The sequence below is a fragment of the Megachile rotundata genome, chromosome 10, assembly GCF_050947335.1.
Source record: "Megachile rotundata isolate GNS110a chromosome 10, iyMegRotu1, whole genome shotgun sequence".
Classification (NCBI taxonomy): Eukaryota; Metazoa; Arthropoda; class Insecta; order Hymenoptera; family Megachilidae; genus Megachile; species Megachile rotundata.
Window position 1 is genome coordinate 1,964,967 of NC_134992.1, and position 21,110 is coordinate 1,986,076.

At 34.4% G+C, this 21,110-nt stretch overlaps 2 protein-coding genes across 16 annotated transcripts in view; one reads left to right on the forward strand and one right to left on the reverse strand.

The window, feature by feature from the left end:
- Window positions 1-21,110, reverse strand: part of LOC105663968 (cyclic nucleotide-gated channel alpha-3-like) — a 1,281,713-nt gene that overhangs the window by 652,423 nt on the left and 608,180 nt on the right. The window lies entirely within an intron of this gene.
- Window positions 1-21,110, forward strand: part of LOC143265284 (uncharacterized) — a 392,112-nt gene that overhangs the window by 135,303 nt on the left and 235,699 nt on the right. For 4 of the 12 annotated variants that reach the window (XR_013039684.1, XR_013039688.1, XR_013039686.1 and 1 more), the window contains exons 1-3: window positions 19,011-19,139; window positions 19,266-19,430; window positions 19,566-19,713. The exons of 2 other annotated variants lie outside the window; for them this stretch is intronic. The gene's annotated coding sequence lies outside the window, so the exon portion shown is untranslated. Of the gene's footprint in view, window positions 1-19,010; window positions 19,140-19,265; window positions 19,431-19,565; window positions 19,714-19,812; window positions 19,932-21,110 lie in introns of those variants that run through there. 6 more of the 12 variants (XR_013039685.1, XR_013039681.1, XR_013039687.1 and 3 more) reach the window with 2 other exon arrangements.

Below are 21,110 nucleotides of genomic sequence, written 5' to 3' on the forward strand. Positions count from 1 at the left end.
AATATCTTCTTAAAAAATGACAAAATATTTTGAATGAACCAATATTTCATAACCGAACAAATATTTGAAGTATTTTAAAAGTTATTGACCGGATTTCACATTGTATGTTTACATAAAATGTTCTATAGAACCGGTCTTTAAGTAAATATGAAATTTTTTTGCAAAAAATAAACGTAGTTGCACTTTCTTAATACAACTGGACATTTTTTGTATAAATCGATCGTATCTTTCGTATATAATCAAGATTCAAGTAATTTTCTATATTTTCTTCACGATTCTGATCAGTAGTAATTTTTTCAGACTGTAATTTTTTTAAAATACATATTCTAGTTCTTTAGAAAAGTTTAACACATTTGATCCAATATCAAAAAAGTTATTTCTAAAGAGTGATCACATACTTTTCTTGTCTACTACGCACGAGTATTTACACTGTTGCACTACAAATCGATATTAACTAATAAATACTATCACTTCATAATTAATAGCCTTAAAAATTGTACGGTAATTCGAATTATACTAATTAAAAAGAATGGTATTACTAAATTATATTTCGTGAATATCGACATTCACCAGATTTCGGTCTTTCACGATAACAAATACATATAATGTGTGTGTATTCTATGCACATGTTTAGCATATTCAAAATATGCGTAATCTAACGATTTTAATGTCGCGAATTAAGGAAACAAACACTCATTGAAAATGATTATAATTTTACTAATAATTTTTATTATAAGTACAAGCAGACTTACGACTTGTACCACTTCCATTTACAAGTGAACTCAGGCGTAGATTATATCTACACTCGCATGTTAATATTTAAAATATGTCCAACCGGAATGATTCTAACAAGGAGAAGTGATATAACTTTATATGTACATCCGCTGAAAATTGAAAGATAATCTAAAGAATAAAACTTTTCTTTCTGGAAAGGGAGGAACGAAACTGTACTGATCTACTTTTTCAGATTTCTACTCTTCTATACATATACACTGCTCAAAAGAAACATGGCACAGAAAAATTTTAGGCAAAAATTGGCCAAATTTGACTAAGGATAACTCCGTGAAAAATCATCATAAAATTATGCGCTTTTTTTTAAATTAAAGCTTGAGATCTCTATTTTAAGACCTTGTAATTAGATTTTAGATTTGATGCATCCCTACCACAATAACCCTGTAAATGCGAGGTCGTGTTTACTATATTGCAAATTACAAACTTTGACGAAATGCATGGACTTGCCACATTTTTTTAGTGATACTGTTTACAGAAACATTAAGTACAAACCTTTATCTTTAATTTCCACTATGTGAAAAACCACTACCATTATTTTTCGCGAAGTTACAGTACTTTAAAGAAACACTTGCATTTATGGCATATACCGCCCGCATTAGCATTACTCGATGTGCACCTCGAAAGGATTACTGGACGGATTTTGCATATCATATGGCTCTGAATAGAGCTTTTTTTGTGTGCATTTGTGTGTGTGCATGTTTGAATTCTAATAACGCGTATTTTCTCCGCGTTGTTGATGTTAAATTATTAATAAATTTAGCATATAGCGACATCTTACAGTATTAGAAATGATGTGCAATGTTAGTAACAGAATAATTGAATATTAGAAACAAAATAATTGAATATTGTACTTCCGTCTTGTCGTTATGAAAATGTAAGTGTTCGTGATATGTTTGGTTTGAAGAAAAAGTAATCCCTATTTAAATGGTTAATCTTTAAGTTAAAGTGTTTGTTGTTTGTGTTCTTTATTAAATAATTTGTTCGTGTTCAAAAGTGTATTATTAGTTTTGTTATTTTCCATAATTCTGATTATTTAACAGTTGAATTATCCCTTGCAGCCGATTGCTCATGTTAATGCAAGCCCCAATTTCTTCCTGTGAAATGTCATTTCAAATTTGAGTTAAGACTGGCGACAAGTCTTGCAGATTGGCAGGTTGTCTTGTTAAATTTCTATAGGGTTCAAAACTGGACTTACTGCAGGATGTGAAAGCAATCGAATTGAATTAGGACTGTAAAATTCGAGAATGATTCCCAACGAAGCTTCGCGACGATAATTCAACAACGCGGAGGAAACACGCGTTATTTGAATTCAAACATACACACACATAGATACTCACACACAAATACACACAAAAAAGCCAGAGCCATATGATGTGCAGATCGGGTAATGCTAATGTGGGCGATATATGCCATAAATGCAAGGGTTTCTTTAAAGTGCTGTATCTTTTTGCGAAAAAAAATGGTAGCGGTTTTTCACGTACTGGAAATTAAAGATGAAGGTTTGGACTTTATGCTGCTGTAAACAGTATCATCAAAAAAAATGTGGCAAGTCCATGCATTTCGTCAAACTTTGTAATTTGCAATATAGCAAACATGACCTCGCATTTACGGGGTTATTGTGGTAGGGATGCATCAAATCTAAAATTGAACTACAGGGTCTTAAAGTAGAGATCTCAGGCTTTAATTTAAAAAAAGAGCATAATTTTACGTTGATTTTGCACTGAGTTATCATTAGTCAAATTTGGCCAATTTTTGCCTAAAATATTTCTATAGCATATTTCTTTTGAACAGTGTAGCTTGTAGGCTGCCATCTTTGTGATAGGATTTTACTTTCATTTACTCAATATCTTAACAGACCTGGAATTATAAGATTTTATTTGTGTTGAACGTGTTAAAAAGACAGCTTAGAAGAATAGGTACTAAAATCTGCTGTTCTGCATATTATACTTGTACTTTCATCGTACAACATTTAGCATTTTTATACATTAGTACTCAATAACTAAACGTACGTAGAAAAGGCATGTCATAGATTATGGTAGATAGAAGATCAACACTAGTCGAAAATATAATAACTAATAAAATTAAGTGCCGAATACGTAGACGAATTATATTTAATTTAAATTTATAACTAATTTTTACTGCTATTCAATAATGTTTATATAAAATTAAATTGCACTAAGAACTTAAAAATTAGTATATAGGTTCTATTGTACATCTAGACATATCATTGTAACATATATGTATAAAATATAAAGACAAAATCCTTTTGTAATTTGTATTGCGTTTCAACATATTAGCTAAGCTTATTCAGAGATACAACGAAGATATTGCGAGAAATAAATAATTGTTAGAATAATATCTTACATTGTTATTTTGCAATAATAATGGCTTCTGTTTTGTAGTAATAATTAGAATATCATTAGCAGTCGATAATCATTGTCCCATTCTTCCCAATGTAAAAAACATTTAAAAATATTTTTTTTTATACGAATTTTTTTTATTTATTATCATTAAATTTTGATATGAATACTGCATGCAAAGTTATACTTGTCAATAAAAAAAATTTAGAGAAAAAAACGTCAAATTAATTCTTAAGTGAAATACGTTTTTGTTATATGAATAATTGTTATACATTGAAAAAAGTATAATAAAATACATCACATTGAAGCGTACAGGAATTATTGTAAAGCGCGATGAATAAATTACTATTGTTCAAAGAGAAATCAGACGAAAAGTCCTTAGAATTCCCTTGCGAAATAGAATAGAATAGATCGAAATAATATTTAGCGTCGAGAACATTCGAGAAAATCGAATATTCCAGAATAATAGAAATTCGTAGGCCGCTCAGCGAAGCGAGAGGCAAGGTGCGACCCGCGAGCCGCGAGCGCGAAACTTAGCGACGCGTTGTTGGTACCTCGGCCGCAGGATAGCAACCGGCCTACAGTGGGTCAAAAAAGTATTGGCACACCCAGTTTTCTTCGAATATCTGTAAGCAACTAAGTAATCTATTAATATTAACTATGTCTATTAGTGCCTTTTGATATATATGAATTGTATGTTTATTAAAAATTCTCGGTTATTTGTTATAAGGAAGTAAAGTGAAGAAAACAAAAAATCCACAGTCAAAAAAGTATTGGCACGCGTGTGATATTATTGAGGAAAGCATAATAATAAACAATATGAACAATATTGAACATACCTAATATTTAGTGTGCATTCCTTTAGCCTTAATTACGGCTTGTAATCGATTAGGCATCGATTCAACAAGTTTTTGTGTAATTTCTGGTGTAATACTAGACCACTCTTCTAGAAGCGCCGTTTTTAGGTCATTTTTATTTTTTATTTTCCTTTTTCGAATTTTTAAATCTAGAATGTGCCACAGATTTTCTATCGGATTAATATCCGGCGACTGAGGTGGTGTAGGGAGTTGTTTTGGTACATTGTACAATAACCATTCTCTGGTTTTCCTTGCCGTGTGCTTAGGGTCATTATCTTGTTGAAAAATAAAGTTGCTGTTGATGCCCATTTTTGTTGCACTGCTAACTATATTATTTCGCAACACGTTGATATAGACATCTGCATTCATATTACCGTCAATAAAAACTAAATTTCCTACTCCATGGTATGACATACAGCCCCACACCATGACGTGACCACCACCGTGTTTTACTGTAGAAATAATATTCTTCTGATTTAATTCGGTGTTCGGTTTTCTCCATACAAATCTTTTTCCATCAGAGCCGAAAAGATTAAATTTACTCTCATCCGAGAAAATCACCGTCTTCCAAAATTCCATTGTTTCATTTATATATATTTTTGCAAACTTGAACCGTTTCTCCCTATTCGTGTCATTAATAAACGGTTTTTTTCTTGCTGCTCTGCCATATATTTCTGCAGCATGTAAGACATTTCGCACTGTTTGGGTACTCACCTCTTTTCCCGAATATGTTACGATGTCAACAGCTAAACTTTTGGCGCTTACAAAAGGATTTTTTGTTGCTTCTTTGACAATGTCTCTGCGTTCTCTAATTGTGAGTACTCGTGGACGCCCTGATCGAGGTTTGTTCTCAACGCTACCAGTTTCCTCAAACTTTTTTATTATATTCCTCACTGTCGAAAAACTTAAATTTAAAGAATTACCGATTTTTCGGTAACTTTCACCACGTTTATGCAATGAAAGAATTTCATTTCGCACGCTTAAGGATAACTCGCTCTTCTTCGTAGACATGATTGTTGTTCAAATCGCAAACAAAAACTGACTGTGTTAACTGAGGAAAGAAATTCATTATAGTGTTTTGTTTGCGTTAATAAAACAGAATTTGTCGCGAAAAAAAGCGAGTAACTCTTATTCTTATAGTAAAACCGTACGTGTGCCAATACTTTTTTGACTGTGGATTTTTTGTTTTCTTCACTTTACTTCCTTATAACAAATAACCGAGAATTTTTAATAAACATACAATTCATATATATCAAAAGGCGCTAATAGACATAGTTAATATTAATAGATTACTTAGTTGTTTACAGATATTCGAAGAAAACTGGGTGTGCCAATACTTTTTTGACCCACTGTATATAAAATAGAGTCGCACGGCCGGAGCGGGCCTATTTGGCAGTCTGGGAGAGAGGACAAGGTAAGTACCATCGGCCGCTCTCGGACTAGCCTAGGGACTCCAGCAGGAGAGATCGGCGAGAATATCTGGTTGCCTGCTCGAGAAGGAACTTAGCTGTTAGGGGCTCCGGCAGGAGAGTTCGGCGAAACCCTCCTGGACGCCTGATTGGTGAATAGGGGGAGAGTACGGGAGTTTGTTCCTGGACACTCGGTCGACATGGAGAGTTCGGCGAATATTCCTGGACGCCTGTCGACTGAGAGAGGTCAGAGCATCTCCTGGACGCCCCAGGTAAAGTACAGGAGAGTACGGGAGAAAACTACTGGTCGCCCGTTCGGAATGGAGAGTTCGGAGAGAATACCTGGATGCCATTCGAACGGGAGAGAACAGAGTTACTCCTGGACGCCTGGTTGACGAGAGAAAATAGATAGAGAGAGAGAGAGAGAGAGAGTTATGTAATTGTATGTTCTTTGCGTAAATTGCGAAAGAAAATTTGTAACCCCATTAAATCCTGTACGCCTCTCCTAACCTTCGAATAAATATTCCTATTTTCCAGAATTCCTGTTATCCTTACAATTCCTTTGTACGAGTATCCTATTCTGAGTAAAAGATGGGTACAACATTCATATTTAAATAATTATTTTGATAATCTATTTTCCATATGAATAAGTAAAATAATAAAATAATTTTAAGAAAAAAAATTCACCGACTTCGAAATGCACTAAAAAGTGTAAAATAATTTCTATTTCATTCAATCAAACAATTACGTCACAGATATGAATGAAACCTATTTACTCGTTAGGTAGTGTGATTAAATACATTTCAACCTTTTCGGAGGCGGCGCAAAATTCAAAGATTTTCTTGAACATGTCAACCTTTGGACAGCCGAACATAGGCAAAGCTTGTATAGCTATTTTTTTTTCTATACATATAACTCGACAGCACGCCGCGAAGTAGGTGTTAGTGCGTATAGAATGTAACTATGGTCTATCTAGATTCGTAGAGTATGCGACGGAAAGACTCGATCGCCGCATATACTATAAAGATAAAGCCCATCTGCCGCAAATTTGGTAATCCCCGAATCGTGGGCTCCGTTTATAGGTTCTTAGATCCATGGCTTCCACATGCGAACGAAGTCGATTCAATTTCATTTATATCAGAAACGTTGCCAAATGAAGATGCAGTCGTTACATTTACGTATATTACCAGATATATCTATAATGGTTCGTATTCTTTCTCAGGATTTATTAATTTTCAATACACCATACCACAATCAACTGATTATTGGCAGTAACGTTTACTGAGGTATTTTTAATTTTGCGTCGCCTCCGAAAAGGTTGAAATGTATTTAATACACTACCTAACGAGTAAATAGGTTTCATTCATATCTGTGACGTAATTGTATGATTGAATGAAATAGAAACTATTTTATACTTTTTAGTGCATTTCGAAGTCGGTGTATTTTTTTTCTGAAAATTATTTTATTTCACGCTTTTTATCGGCCGACAAGACGTGTTTGTAGAAACAGTAGAAAATCAGCGACTGCATGATGACTCATACACCACCAGAGACACGGAGGCATACGTAGAATTCAATACATTAATAACAATAGTTTTTCGCTAATATCTCGAAAACTAAAGCTTTCCGCGAAATTTTTATATGAACAAAATTGTTCAGAATCATGTCCGTGATAAGATATTAAAAGCGCACTAAAATCGAGAAAAGTTTATTTCAAAAGTGGCCGGTTTTTTTGCAATAACAACACTTTGCAATTAAAAAATGAAAAATTTTTTGATAATGGTACCAATGGGGTGTCAGAACCTACCAGATGCAAAAGGTTTCGTTCCGATTGGTCCATCTAGCTAGGCGTAATCGGCGGGCACACATAGAAAAAAAAAAAATATACATCTACTGATCGAATTGAGTAACCTCCTCCTTTTTCGAAGTCGGTTAAAAATATCAACACCATAACGGGGACATGTCAGATAAAATTTTCATGTACAACATTCCTCTATTACGAAAAAATTTCAAGATATTCAGTAAAATACACAATTAATACGGCTTCAAAGATTACCTTCAATTGATCTTTAACTTTCCACTTCCTAGTTGGAATTAGAGTAGTAAAAATGTGCGATTGAAATGTAATTCATATACTTTTATTTATAACCAAAGATACTATAAAAGATACTAAAGTTACTATGACTGACAACCATTATCTACATGTTCCATTTCAGCACTTTCAAACACTATGTACTGTGCAAGTTTCATTAAAATCGATTATTAATATTAATTTGGAAACCACCTTTGTAGGTAAAAGTCCTCCATTAGCACAGATCACATTAACAATTCAAACAGAAATGTCATCTATTTATAACTTAAACCGTGCTCACCGCAATTGGAAACAGCTTAACCTTGTTAGTCGTAATTGCGAACTGCAATTGCGTCAGTAATCCTTTATAATTGCGTCGCACGGATGCAGTTATTGTTGCCAGTTGCTTCAGTATTTAACTGAGGCGGTTCAATGACCCTACCGTTTTAACTGAAGACATTATTTTTTTTCTGGAAATTGCATAATAATTTATTTATTAAACCGTAACGTTTTATTTCTATTTGTACCTGCTCGATCTCTAAATTAAAGCGAGCGAGATAATAGCTTTAACTTCAGGTAATGATCGTTATCTGCAACCTCTGTAACTAGAGTTTTAAAAATAAGGTTAAAATCTTCGTAATGCAGATTGTGTTTCCTGTCTGCTTTTCTTGTTTATAATTACTATCAGTTAACATGATGCACCTATAAAATTATTCAATAAATTCGGTCATTTTTCAATTTTGTAACTTTCGATATGGGAGTCTTATAAATTTTTATGTATTGAATTCGAATTCGTAAATCATTTTTTGCAATGATCACAGGCGTTGAGAAAATCGAAATTTAAAAGAAAGTTTTCAGCTTTGCATAATTTAAAATACAAATTCCCGGAACTTTTTGATAACAGTGTATTTAATGATTTTATAATAATAGATATTTTGTTTCCGTTGATATAAAATTTAATGGATTCCTTTGAATAGAATGATATAAATAGTCATTTCATTATATCGTAAAAATGCAAAACGACTTAACAGTTAAAGATTTATAATTTTATTTTAAATTCGATTTTCTTAACAACTGTGCACATTTCGAAAAATGGTCTACAGAACTGTATTCAATAATCAAAAGTCTATAAGAATTGCATATTCGTTGAACAGTTAATTTGATGAACAGTTATACAACTTTAACTGACAGTAACAGTTTGTAGATGTCAATATATTTATTCAATTTGTCTAAAATATTTAATGAAATTAAATTTCTTTTTCACACGCAAGCAATCAGTAATGCGGATAAAATATTATTATGTTCGTTACAGAAGTATCATGTTCATACCGTGCAAATTGTTTAAATAGAATATGAAAATAATTCGTAGTGTATGATTTTAACCGACAATAATTAAATATAAATCTTACGTTTAGTTAAAAACCTAATAATGAACTACGCATTAAATATGTACCGCCTCGTCCTTATTACGAAACAGTATTCAATTTGCTCTTTATTCTCTATCACGTTGACTGCAAAAACTGAAAAAGAGCGAAGGGATACGTGACATCCATAAGCCATAAATTACGGTCGTCACAGGAGCTGGGTATTGAAAAAAAGAGGGAGTAGGTCTTTCATACACTGAGGCAACGTTCAGCGTGTTCACCACCACCAGCAAATCGTTAAAGATTTATCATGAGCTACCAACATCTAAATTCCTTATTATAAGAATACGGTTGTAACGTACACAGCATACAAAATAAGGCTTCCGGTTAAAGTAAGATCAAAATGGTATCAAGGTAGTAGACCCACGTTCGGACCTTATGATATCAACTAAACTGGGAAATAAGTTTATATTCCAAGTATTATAAATTGACAATAAAGATTTCCCAAGTGTTAATAGTCGATTTTAATTACACAGTGCGTAGTTTTTGAAAAAATATTGGACTCGACAATTCTTTAGGAGGGCTAAATCTAATTGTTCTAATCTAATTAGGACAATATTTTATCGATAATTATTTAGGAGGTAAAAACAGTCTTTAATGTTAAGGATGGTAAATTATTCAATGTATTTTTTTAGTACCTTGAAACTTTTTCTTTTATTTTGTCCTTGAATTTAGCTTCGTAGCGATTTGCAAAATATATATGTGGGATTGGTTTATTCGGTGTTCATCGAATACGATCGGGCGCGAACGGGCGAGCGGGAAACGTGGACGATTGGCGCCAAGATAATTCGGCGGTATTACATGTTGGCGCGAAAATTAGCGAGGGAACGAAGAATTGGACTGCATTTGTTTCCTTTTACGCGTGAACCAGGGGAGAACGCGGAAAAAGGCGTAGCGTCGGGATCAGTCTCGTTGTAACGTTGAAAGTAGGAAGTCGTCCGAAAAGTTGTATCAGTGTCCGTATTTGATTTTTTATATTTCGTTGATTATTATACTCTTGTTAAATTATTAAAATTATTATTCTGTTATTATTATTTTAAAAAAAACTAGTAATCCGTCAACCTCGATTATTTCCGATCCTACATATATTTATTTGAAGATTATAATAAAAGTTAACTTTTTTATTTGGTTTTCATGGGTGAAAGATGCTGCTGCTTTGTTTTGATTCTGTTTATTGAAATTATGAACTAATATATCACACATAAATAAATTATTTTTTTCATTAAACGATACATTTTAAAGTCACTTTATGTTTATATTTGAACGATATAATTCCAAACATGTTACCAGATAATACATTCCAAATTATAGATTGTAAGAATATAAAATAAATAGTGTCATTTGTGATTTAATATTTGTTGATGTATATTATTAACAAAAAGATATTTAAGGTGTAAAGTATATTTATGTTTTATTCGCTTTTTTTATTAATATCATTACTGCAAAAACTATACAGATTAACATTTGCACTGCATACTGTGACTTATATTACATTATATTGTATTATGTTCTATTGTGTTGTACGATATTGTGCTGTACTGTATTATATTTTATTAATATAATATGGTGCATTATATTGCGATCATTATACAAAAGTAGCATCATGTTTCATTCATAAAAACGAAAAAGATGATAACTTGTATTACAATCTTTAAATAGATTTCGCAAATAAATTTACGCAGACAAATTTGCCACCAAATAAATGATTAGAAAATTTTTATATACCAAATTTTATTGTACTACAAAAGGCTTTTAAAATAATAAGAAAAATATGTTTTCCATCTGCAACTTCGATGACTCCTTAAATAGCTATGATAGCCAATAAAAGAATTAGGGATCACGTACTTTATGAAACACTAGCAAGGGATATTACACAATCGACACACGCCGATTTTTATGCGCTTTGAGTATGATATAGGACACAACAAAATATTTGACATGTATTTCTGTATCGGCCATCGTTGATGCTGAACGGGTGAAAATAGCCCCCAAAGTTGGGGTTGTAAAACATATTTTTTTTAATATCTCAGGAACTATTAGGCGTAGGCGAAAAATTCAAAATGGGATTTGTGTGTTTTTGAATAGCAAATTATTCTATTTAATCACCTATATTGGAAAAGTACTGTACAATCTTCATTAAACACATTATTTACACTTGTCAGTCGATTTTACCGCATGAAAACAGAATACAGTATTCTCTCCATAAATGTAGTATTCTCCCTCTTTTTTTTGTCTTGCTATCTTTTTCTATGTTCGGCTCACTACAAAGAATGTAGTACCTATTCTATAAATGTGAATCTTCAGACCCGAAGTGTTCACATTTACGGAGAGAATACTGTAGAATGTTTGACTACTTGCCATTGATTGCTGTAGGACGCTCATCCATGCAATACTGGTGAAAAACGCAAAGCTGCTATTTCGGTTTGGAACATTGAATATTATTATGAAATTTATTACTTAAAATATACATATATAAAATTTAGTATCATTACTGTAACATAAATAACCTTTTTTTAATACTATCACAACTGTCACAAAGAAAAAGTGCTTCAGGTAAAATTGCACTGCTCTAATATTTACAATTCTGAACAAATTTCTGCTTTGAAGCTTTGAAGTCGAAGAATCTGAGTGCCTACAATAATTAGTTTAGGCAAGCTTATGATCTTTTTTATACATATGTAACGGATACATATCTTCTTCTGTCGTTATTATATTAGGTAATTAATGAAAAGTGATAGTACGAGGTGCGATCATTAAGTTCCGAGACTGTGTCTGCTGTGATCAAACGGTTTATACAATTGACATGCACTCGCAGAATATATGAATGACAATCTTCAAAACAAATGACAGGAAGTTTGGAAGCGATATGTTCAGTAAATCATGTGTTATACAAGTAGCATACGCGCGTACTCCGCTGCGAAATTACGATGAACTCCAAATTGGAACTGTTAGATTGTAGAATACATATTGTAGGATTTATTGAGTGCAATGAAATAAATGCACGCCCGATTTGAATTTGGTAATATGAAATATATTTGAAAACACAATGACTCGTATACAAACACGCTTCCGACGCACGCTTTTCTCGTAACGACGCTGCTCCGATTTCAACGCTACTCCGATTCTCTCGCAATTTCTGATAAAACACGCGAGGCTCACACCATACGGAGGAGAAGACGCGCCGCTCTCCCCGCACCGCGAATCCTGCATCGCCGTAATGCCGTCACCAACAGTCGAATGCTCCTGCAATGTTTACTAACCTACAATATTAGAGAGGATTAGACCTTAGGCCAAATTTTGGGCACAATAGTTTGTAATTTTTAGGTTCCTCAGAAAACATTTGTTAATTTTAATAGCTTTTGACTCGTAGTAGAAATAGGACCCAAGGAGTCATTACATTCAAGCGAGTTTTTTCTTGATTTCTTACCAGTACATCTGGGGTCAGAACCCTTAGCCGTAGTCGTAGAGTCTTTTGTTTGCACTTTCCATCATGTCGAGGTACTCCTTAGGTTTATTACTCGCTACGGTCATTTTGGGAAAAACCCAACTTTCTCTACGTCACTTTTTTGCCACTTCTACTCAATATTTGTCATTCAATAGGAACATTATTTTTGCTATCCCTTCCAAGTTTGAGGAAGTGTGAACGCCCACTCCGAGCTTTCCTGAATCGCGGAAAAGCGTCGGAGAGTTAGACATTAAACAGCTTCATTAGACATTAGATAAACATTATACATTAGACATCAGTTAGACATTAGATAGACTTCAATCTTCCACATACAAAATACAAAGTTTAACATTCATACATTTAACTTATACACAAGTCCGGTATCACTCACGATTCAATAAAGTTCGTTTTTGTTTAAACTCGGAGTCAACCAGTTAATACAGTCCACTCCAACTTTGAGAATTGTCACAAATTCTAACGCGTCAGAGACTGCCGCTAAATATTGTCGGCACGACGACGCACATACAGAAACAAAGAGCTAACATTAAATTCTGTGTGAGACTCGGGAAATCGGCGACCGAAACGCACGCAATGTTAAAACAGGCTTACGGGAATGAAGCAATGAGTCGGACGAGATGTTTTGAGTGGCATTCGCGATTCAAAAATGGGAATACATCTTTGGAAGACGACAAGAGATCACGTGCAACACTTCCGGAAACGTGGAAAAAATTCGAGTAATTGTGCATGAAGATCGACGCATCACCGTCAAACAAATTTCCGATATCATGATGATGTCATTTGGGGAGGTACAAATGATCTTGACCTCAATTTTGAACATGCACCGCATTGCTGCGAAATTCGTTCCCAGACTTCTGTCGCGAGAACAAAAAGACCACCGGCTACAAATTTGTCAAGATCTGCGGCAGCAGTGTTTGGATGACCTGGAACACTTATCAAGGATCATTACCTGTGATGAAAGTTGGATCTACGGGTACGATCCTGAGACTAAACAGCAATCTTCGCAGTGGAAAAACCCTCAATCTCCACGACCGAAGAAGACGAGACAGGTCAAAAGCTCAACAAAGAGCATGATCATTGTTTTTTTCGATGTTCATGGGATTGTGCACCGCGAATTTGTTCCCGCGGGTCAAACAGTGACTGGTGCTTTTTATTGTGACGTTTTGAGACGTCTCAGGGAGGACATTCGTCGAAAAGGACCACAACTGTGGGCAAAGAAGAATTGGGTGCTCCAAGACGACAACGCGCTAGCACACAAAGCACTCGTAACACAAGAGTTTTGTGCACGAAATAACATGATCGTCCTTCCTCACCCTCCATATTCACCAGATTTGGCACCCTGTAACTTCTTTTTGTTCCCCAAAATGAAGTTGAAGTTAAAGGGTCGGCGGTTTGACACGGTGGGCGAGATTCAACGCGAATCGCAGGAGGTGCTCGACACGCTTCAAGAAGAAGACTTTCAGGAAGCTTTCCAAAAATGGCAGAAGCACTGGGATCGGTATATAGTTGCCCAAGGGGATTACTTCGAAGGGGATAACAGCCAAATTTGAAAAAGGTAACTGTATCTGGATATACGTATGGGATGAAGACGCGGCAGGGAAAAATAATAACTTTACTTTTCACCCTTAGCTTTTCCGTTTATTTCGCAAGCAGGTCCACGACCTTACTCTTCGACTTACAGTGATGAACTAACTTCATGCTAGCAACACTCACACACCCTGATGCATTCTCACTCGGAATCATTCTTTCCTCATTCAAACCGAATCGCACTCGCTCTAAACCAATCATTCAACGATACACGCGTATTTCACAGGCATTCCTCGAACTCGGACACCCAACGCGACACTCGACTCGATGATCCAAACATCCTCTCGCAAACGCTACGCAGCATTCACTCGGACTCAGGCAAACAACTCATTATCGCATCTCATTCACACCTAAAATCTTAAGACTAGACTAAATATAATAAATTAGACAGGGACGTGGCGGCCGCTAAATCGACGCCACATACGGGACCAGTCCCAGAACTTAATGATCGCACCTCGTAAAATGTTACAGTTAAACGTGAAATAAAGTGAGATCATTGGCCTAACTGCGACGAGCTGTTATGTGGTGTGTAATATTTTTATGTGTGACGTCGTGCGACGACGTTTGATCTAGTTGCTTAAGGACTATTTGTCTAAGGGTTATTATTATTATTAAGTACATACACATATTGCGTTTCTGACATAATTAGTTGTAAGACACAGTCTCGCATGCGTTATAAATAAGATAGCATAAGTTTCACATTCCTTTACTCCTAGGTCCTCAAGTTCACCCTTTATCTTAACCTAAACATCGTGCTATGTACATTCCTATCTAATTCCGCGAACCTTTATTTACATCACGCAATCTCCAGACAATAACAGATCATAACTAATCTCTCTTTATCTTCTCTTCTGACACCACCGAGCAATATAAAATGCCCAGTTCGAGTAGCCTCGCGAGCAGTAGCAGTCTGACTAGTCACAGGGTTCCATCCCCTCGTGCTGGACTCTGCTAGGTTCCATCCTAATTCCGCCCATTTCCTACCAACTCCAAACTACGCGTTTCATTTATATTATAACTCTAAGCTCATTTGTATCAGTTTATATTCCGATATCATCTTTAGTATTGAATATATTTTATATTTAGTTATCTTCGCTTTTAATCATTTCCCATAAACCCGAGATCTCTTTAAGAGCTTTTGATTATTTAAAATACGTATACTCGGTTACGCTGGATCTAGTGGTGCGAGACATAGCCGCACGAGATCAATCATATTGCGAAGTCGAGATAGATAATCCACATCGCCACAGTGGTGCGAGACATAGCCGCACGGTGCTCATATGATGTGTTTGATGCCTCTGCATTTTTAGTCAGCTCATGGGGAGACAAAGACAAGGAGGTCGTAGATACCAACTACGTAAGATCCTACGCACCTTATACCTACCCTGTCTAGCTCCTACTCCGCGACCAGTTATCCGCGAAGTTAAGTATCAGTTATTACCTATTGATATATCTGTGAAGAAGATCATAGTGAAGGATCTACTACCTAAGGATCCAAGACGAGAAATCTATTGTAAAAGTTAAGGAGGAAGCTTCGGGTAAGTACTGTGTCATACTTGTACACCCTGGGATCCCTGACATACGATGGGCGCACGTACCGCGTGGTCTAAAAGATTGTCAATTCAAGAGCGATTCCGGACCTTCATGTTGATATCAGCAAAGGTACCATCCGGGACGTAACATATGATAGGTCAAGACGGGTGAAATGATCCAGTCACAAAGACACATTTTCACCGAAGCAGGATTATTTTTAAACAATAGGTGTGTCTAATTTAAATTATTTCTACATGTTTTTTTGCCATTTAAAGCAGACAGGTGTTAATAAATTTGTTAATTATTAGATTTAAAATCTTTTCTGACGAATAGAGAAGTTATTTTTCCTTCAAAATTTGCGAATCTGCTACTTTGTATTTTTGTAACGAAAGAAAATCACAATTTTCGATACTTTATTCCTTATTCATTCCGAATAACGAATACAAGTATCGAACAAATTCAATTCACTCGGTTTAAGTTAATAACAAATAATTGGCTTATCCCCTGTGTGTAAATAATTCATAATTTGTTCTTACAAGGAACATCACCAAGGTGTCACACGCGGATTTTAATGAAATTGATATATGTTGTAGCTTTTTAAAAATCATTTGACACGTATTTTTTTATATTTGCGGACATCCATGTTGAGGGGGTGAAAATAGCCCTCAAAGTTGGGGGTTGAAAACACATTTTCTTCAATATCTCGGAAACTAGAGGGTGTAGGAAGGTGAATTTTTTTTAAATTGTGTAGTTTTTAGTCAGGAATTTAGTTAGTGACAAAAATTTCGGGAGAAATTATTTATTTAAATAATATATTAAAAAAATGCATTTTTTTTTTCAATTTTTCACCCTAAATGCAGTTCGATTTTTTTGCAGCTTTGTATATTAAACATATGGATCAAAATAGGGGATACGTGTTTTTGGAATTTTTTGTTTATTGCAATTTAGCAATAATTATTACATATACAATTTTCTTCTACTTTTTACGGAGAAGTGAGTTGAGATCTGTTTTCGAAGAGGGTTAGCCCATTTTATGCGATGAATTGTCACTTCCTTAACAATTGGATAATATCAGATGTTTATTGTTACATCGATGGCCAGGGAAGGTCCAGCGAACAGGTATAAGTCCGTCGCGGTACCAGTCGTCGCTTTACGGAACATAGGTTTCTATGGCCAATGAAACTCTTTACGAAAATTATTCCAAAATATACTGATGCAGGAAAGTGGGTATGAATAAGTATATGGTAATTGTATTATTGTTTCCCTTTTTGAACATTTGTAAAATTTCTTTTTTATATGTATGGATGTTAATCCCATTAATGTTATAAACATTTTAATGAAAATATTTAACTCTAATAAGCAGGAAGCACACATAAATCGAAACAAAGTTAAACTGGTATAAAGCATAACAGATGCAATCGACATGTATAAAGAATACGCATATACGGATATAGAAATGCAATAAGAGGTTATATTTAATAACTTGACGTATGCCTAATTCTTTCTTATTTTTGCGAATTAAGAGGAAATGGAACAACCTTTTATTTAAAAACCCGTCAATATTTTTTTGATCCGTGTGAACCAGAAAATACTGTTTTGCTTCTTGATTCATGGAAAAGATATAGCGAGAAGAAGTTATGATGATCAATCCCTAGGTAAGAAATAGTGTAAAAAACAGGAAATATTAAAAATAGCAAAAAATACCCTACCGTTTGTTCAACCATTTAATGTTAATAGGTTTCGAAGTTGAAAAAATTTTATTCATAAACTTTCTAATCCTTTAGTTTTACTGAATTTAGATACAAATTAATTCACAAAAGACAATGTAATAAAAATTGATTAAGCTAAAGTTGAATGCTTGCTTCTGAAGATTATGCTATATAGTGTGCACAATAATAAAATTCAATGAAGAAATTCATTATTAAAAGTCAAATAAATAAACGTATACCTTCGGCTACAAGTTTCATTGGCCATAGAAACCCATGTTCCGTATTACGACGACTGGTACCGCGACGGACTTATACCTGTTCGCTGGACCTTCCCTGGCCATCGATGTAACAATAAACATCTGATATTATCCAATTGTTAAGGAAGTGACAATTCATCGCATAAAATGGGCTAACCCTCTTCGAAAACAGATCTCAACTCACTTCTCCGTAAAAAGTAGAAGAAAATTGTATATGTAATAATTATTGCTAAATTGCAATAAACAAAAAATTCCAAAAACACGTATCCCCTATTTTGATCCATATGTTTAATATACAAAGCTGCAAAAAAATCGAACTGCATTTAGGGTGAAAAATTGAAAAAAAAAATGCATTTTTTAAATATATTATTTAAATAAATAATTTCTCCCGAAATTTTTGTCACTAACTAAATTCCTGACTAAAAACTACACAATTTAAAAAAAATTCACCTTCCTACACCCTCTAGTTTCCGAGATATTGAAGAAAATGTGTTTTCAACCCCCAACTTTGAGGGCTATTTTCACCCCCTCAACATGGATGTCTGCAGATATAAAAAAATACGTGTCAAATGACTTTTAAAAAGCAACAACATATATAAATTTCATTAAAATCCGCGTGTGACACGTTGGTGATGTCCCTTGTTATACTTGGTTAGTGTTTCTTGTTAATAATTCAAAAACTAAGCGTCAGTTAACATTTTGGTAAGGGAAAATGTTGTTCAATAGCACCTTAGCTACTATCCCCTGAAATTATGCCCACCAGTAGCCGAACACCCTGTACAGTGAAGTGAAGTGATTTAAATGGTCATATATTTTTTAATTCTTAATTAATTGAATAATTTTTAATTTCGATTCGTGAATTTTATTTATTCTTACGAAAGTAAAAAATTTTCTTTTTTACAAGAGTATTTTTGTGATTTGTTCTATAAGATTTTGATATCGGTCTTGATCGAAGTAAATAGATAGCGTTCATTTTTAACCGACTTCGAAAAAGGAGGAGGTTACTCAATTCGATCAGTATATTTCTTTTTAACCGACTTCGAAAAAGAAGGAGGTTACTCAATTCGATCAGTATATATTTTTTTTTCTATGTATGTTCGCCGATTACACTTAGCTGGGTGGACCGACCGGAACGAAACATTTTGCATCTGGTAGGTTCTGACTCCCCATTGGTACCATTATCAAAAAATTTTTCATTTGTTAATTGCAAAGTATTGTTATTGCAAAACAACCGGCAACTTTTGAAATAAACTTTTCTCGATTTTAGTGTGCTTTTAATATCTTATCACGGACATGATTCTGAACAATTTTGTTCCTATACAAATTTCGCGGAAAGGTTTAGTTTTCGAGATATTAGCGAAAAATTGTTGAAAAGTTTTGAAATCAACTTTGGACGATTTTCATGTCCTTTTAATATGTTATCAGGGGCACGATTCTGAACAACTTTTTCCTTATCCGCAATTAAGGGGAAGCTTTAGTTTTTGAGTTATTAGCGAAAAACTATTGTGACTAATATATTGAATTCTACGTATGCCTCCGTGTCTCTGGTGGTGTATGAGTCAACATGCAGTCGCCGATTATCTACTGTTTCTACAAACACGTCTTGTCGGCCAATAAAAAGCGTGAAATAACATAATTTTAAGAAAAAAAATACGCCGACTTCGAAATGCACTAAAAAGTATAAAATAATTTCTATTTCATTCAATCATACAATTACGTCACAGATATGAATGAGCATATTTTTAGTGCATTTTGAAGTCGGTGTATTTTTTTTCTTAAAATTATTTTATTATTTTTATAAAAGTGACTGCTGTCTGTTTGCGGAGATTGATACCAGAATTGAAAGTTTTTGTAATTGATATGTAAGCCAAGAATATTCGAGTTACCGTAAAATTTCGCGAGTGATACTTATGAGGTTATGCACCGAAGAGAGAAAAGGTTATATGCTAAAGTGCTCCGGCAAAAGTTTGTAAGTGCCTCTTATTCTATCTTGCACTCGTCTTCACAATTGGTGAACTTTTTACGCGTTAAATTGTAGTATACCCAGTTATTTTTTGTTAACTGTTACGAACCTAAATGGGTCATTGGGGGTTGGATAATGCAGTGAACACGGGTCAGTTGTGAGCTGAAAATGGTGGTTTAGCGCCTGGGATACATTTTTACGAGACAGTATCCTTTCTACGATTAGACTTCTCTACAACGGAAGCAGGGAGAAATAGGAAACACCTCACCGCATGGGGATCCTCTCTACGGTAAGACTTCTCTACAACGGAGGCAGAGAGAAATTGGATGCCCTTCGCGGATGTATCACTGGTTCTTGCCAGTATTCTTGCTTCATTTCTGTCTCATAGTTCACGTTAGGCACGATTCAACTACTCTTTGCTCCAGGAGGGCGAGGTTCACTTGGTGGAAAATGCTGATCCCCCTTTCTGCAAAAAGTTCTTCTAACTTTCTTCCCTTCTTCCCTTTGGTTAGTATACCGTTTTAAATAACACGGGTGTAATCTTAGAATGCTAGCATATTAAATTTCAAGTTGTGCAGCGTGCTTGTGTGCAGTGCAAGTTCTTTGCTGTATTAAAATAAAGAACGTAAGGACCTTGTATATGCGAATTTATTGGCTAAATAGAGTAAGAACTCATTTATCTTTCCGATAAATGAGATTATTGTATTTGGAGCGTGGTAGGGATTTAGAGATTGGGTGAGTCACTGTTTTAGCCACCTCCACGTGGTGTGATCTGATAATCGATATCGTTCTTTAAAGATCTTCGAAATATAATATTTAGAAAGTCATAGCAAGCTAAGAACTACGATCCTTGTTTAAGTAAAAGTTTTATTTATTTTGCAACACTTTCTTTTACACTAAAGTCTATTTCTTGGAACGAAGACCAATATATTTGCTTAATGCATAACTCTGGATTCCAGGAATTTGTACGTTAAAGCATGGAGTATTCGTTGATGGCAAAGCAAGGCACTGATTTTTGCATGATCGATTATTCAGCGTACAGAACAGGAAATTACATAAGATCATAGATGTAATCTGCATTTTATTTGGGCTGTTCTGCAGAAAACCCTCATGCACTAAATCACGTCAAAGTTTGCAAATAAACTCCTTTCTAAGAAACAAATCACTTGTGAAAACAATTTTTGAAAACTCCAAACAAATTTTTTACCATTTTTGTTATTTCTTACCTTATTGACGATCGACTATTCTGACAATGATGCTGGGAATTAAACAAAATTTCGAAAATAGAAATTTTTTAATATTCTTTTTTTTACACGTACATGTACATGAAATAAATTAACACTTTGTTTAACAGATGAACCAAACTGGCAAAATAGACTTATCGTATTGCAACACTACAACATACAAAAATTTGTACTTTTCAGGACTTATAACTATTTCCTTACAAATTAATACTAGTACAACTATTTCCTTACAAATACTAACATACAGTCTTTGGCTTGGACCCAAAATGAGCATTAGGGTGGCCCTTATTTTTCGACTTCAGATTTTTTTTTGGTCTCACCCCCTAAAATTTTGACACTTGATGAAAAAATGATAATGTCAAAGTTTCAGCATGATTGGATAACAGGAACCCGTGCCGCAATCGAGTTGAAGTTTTGAAAATTTGCACGATTTCAGGTTAGC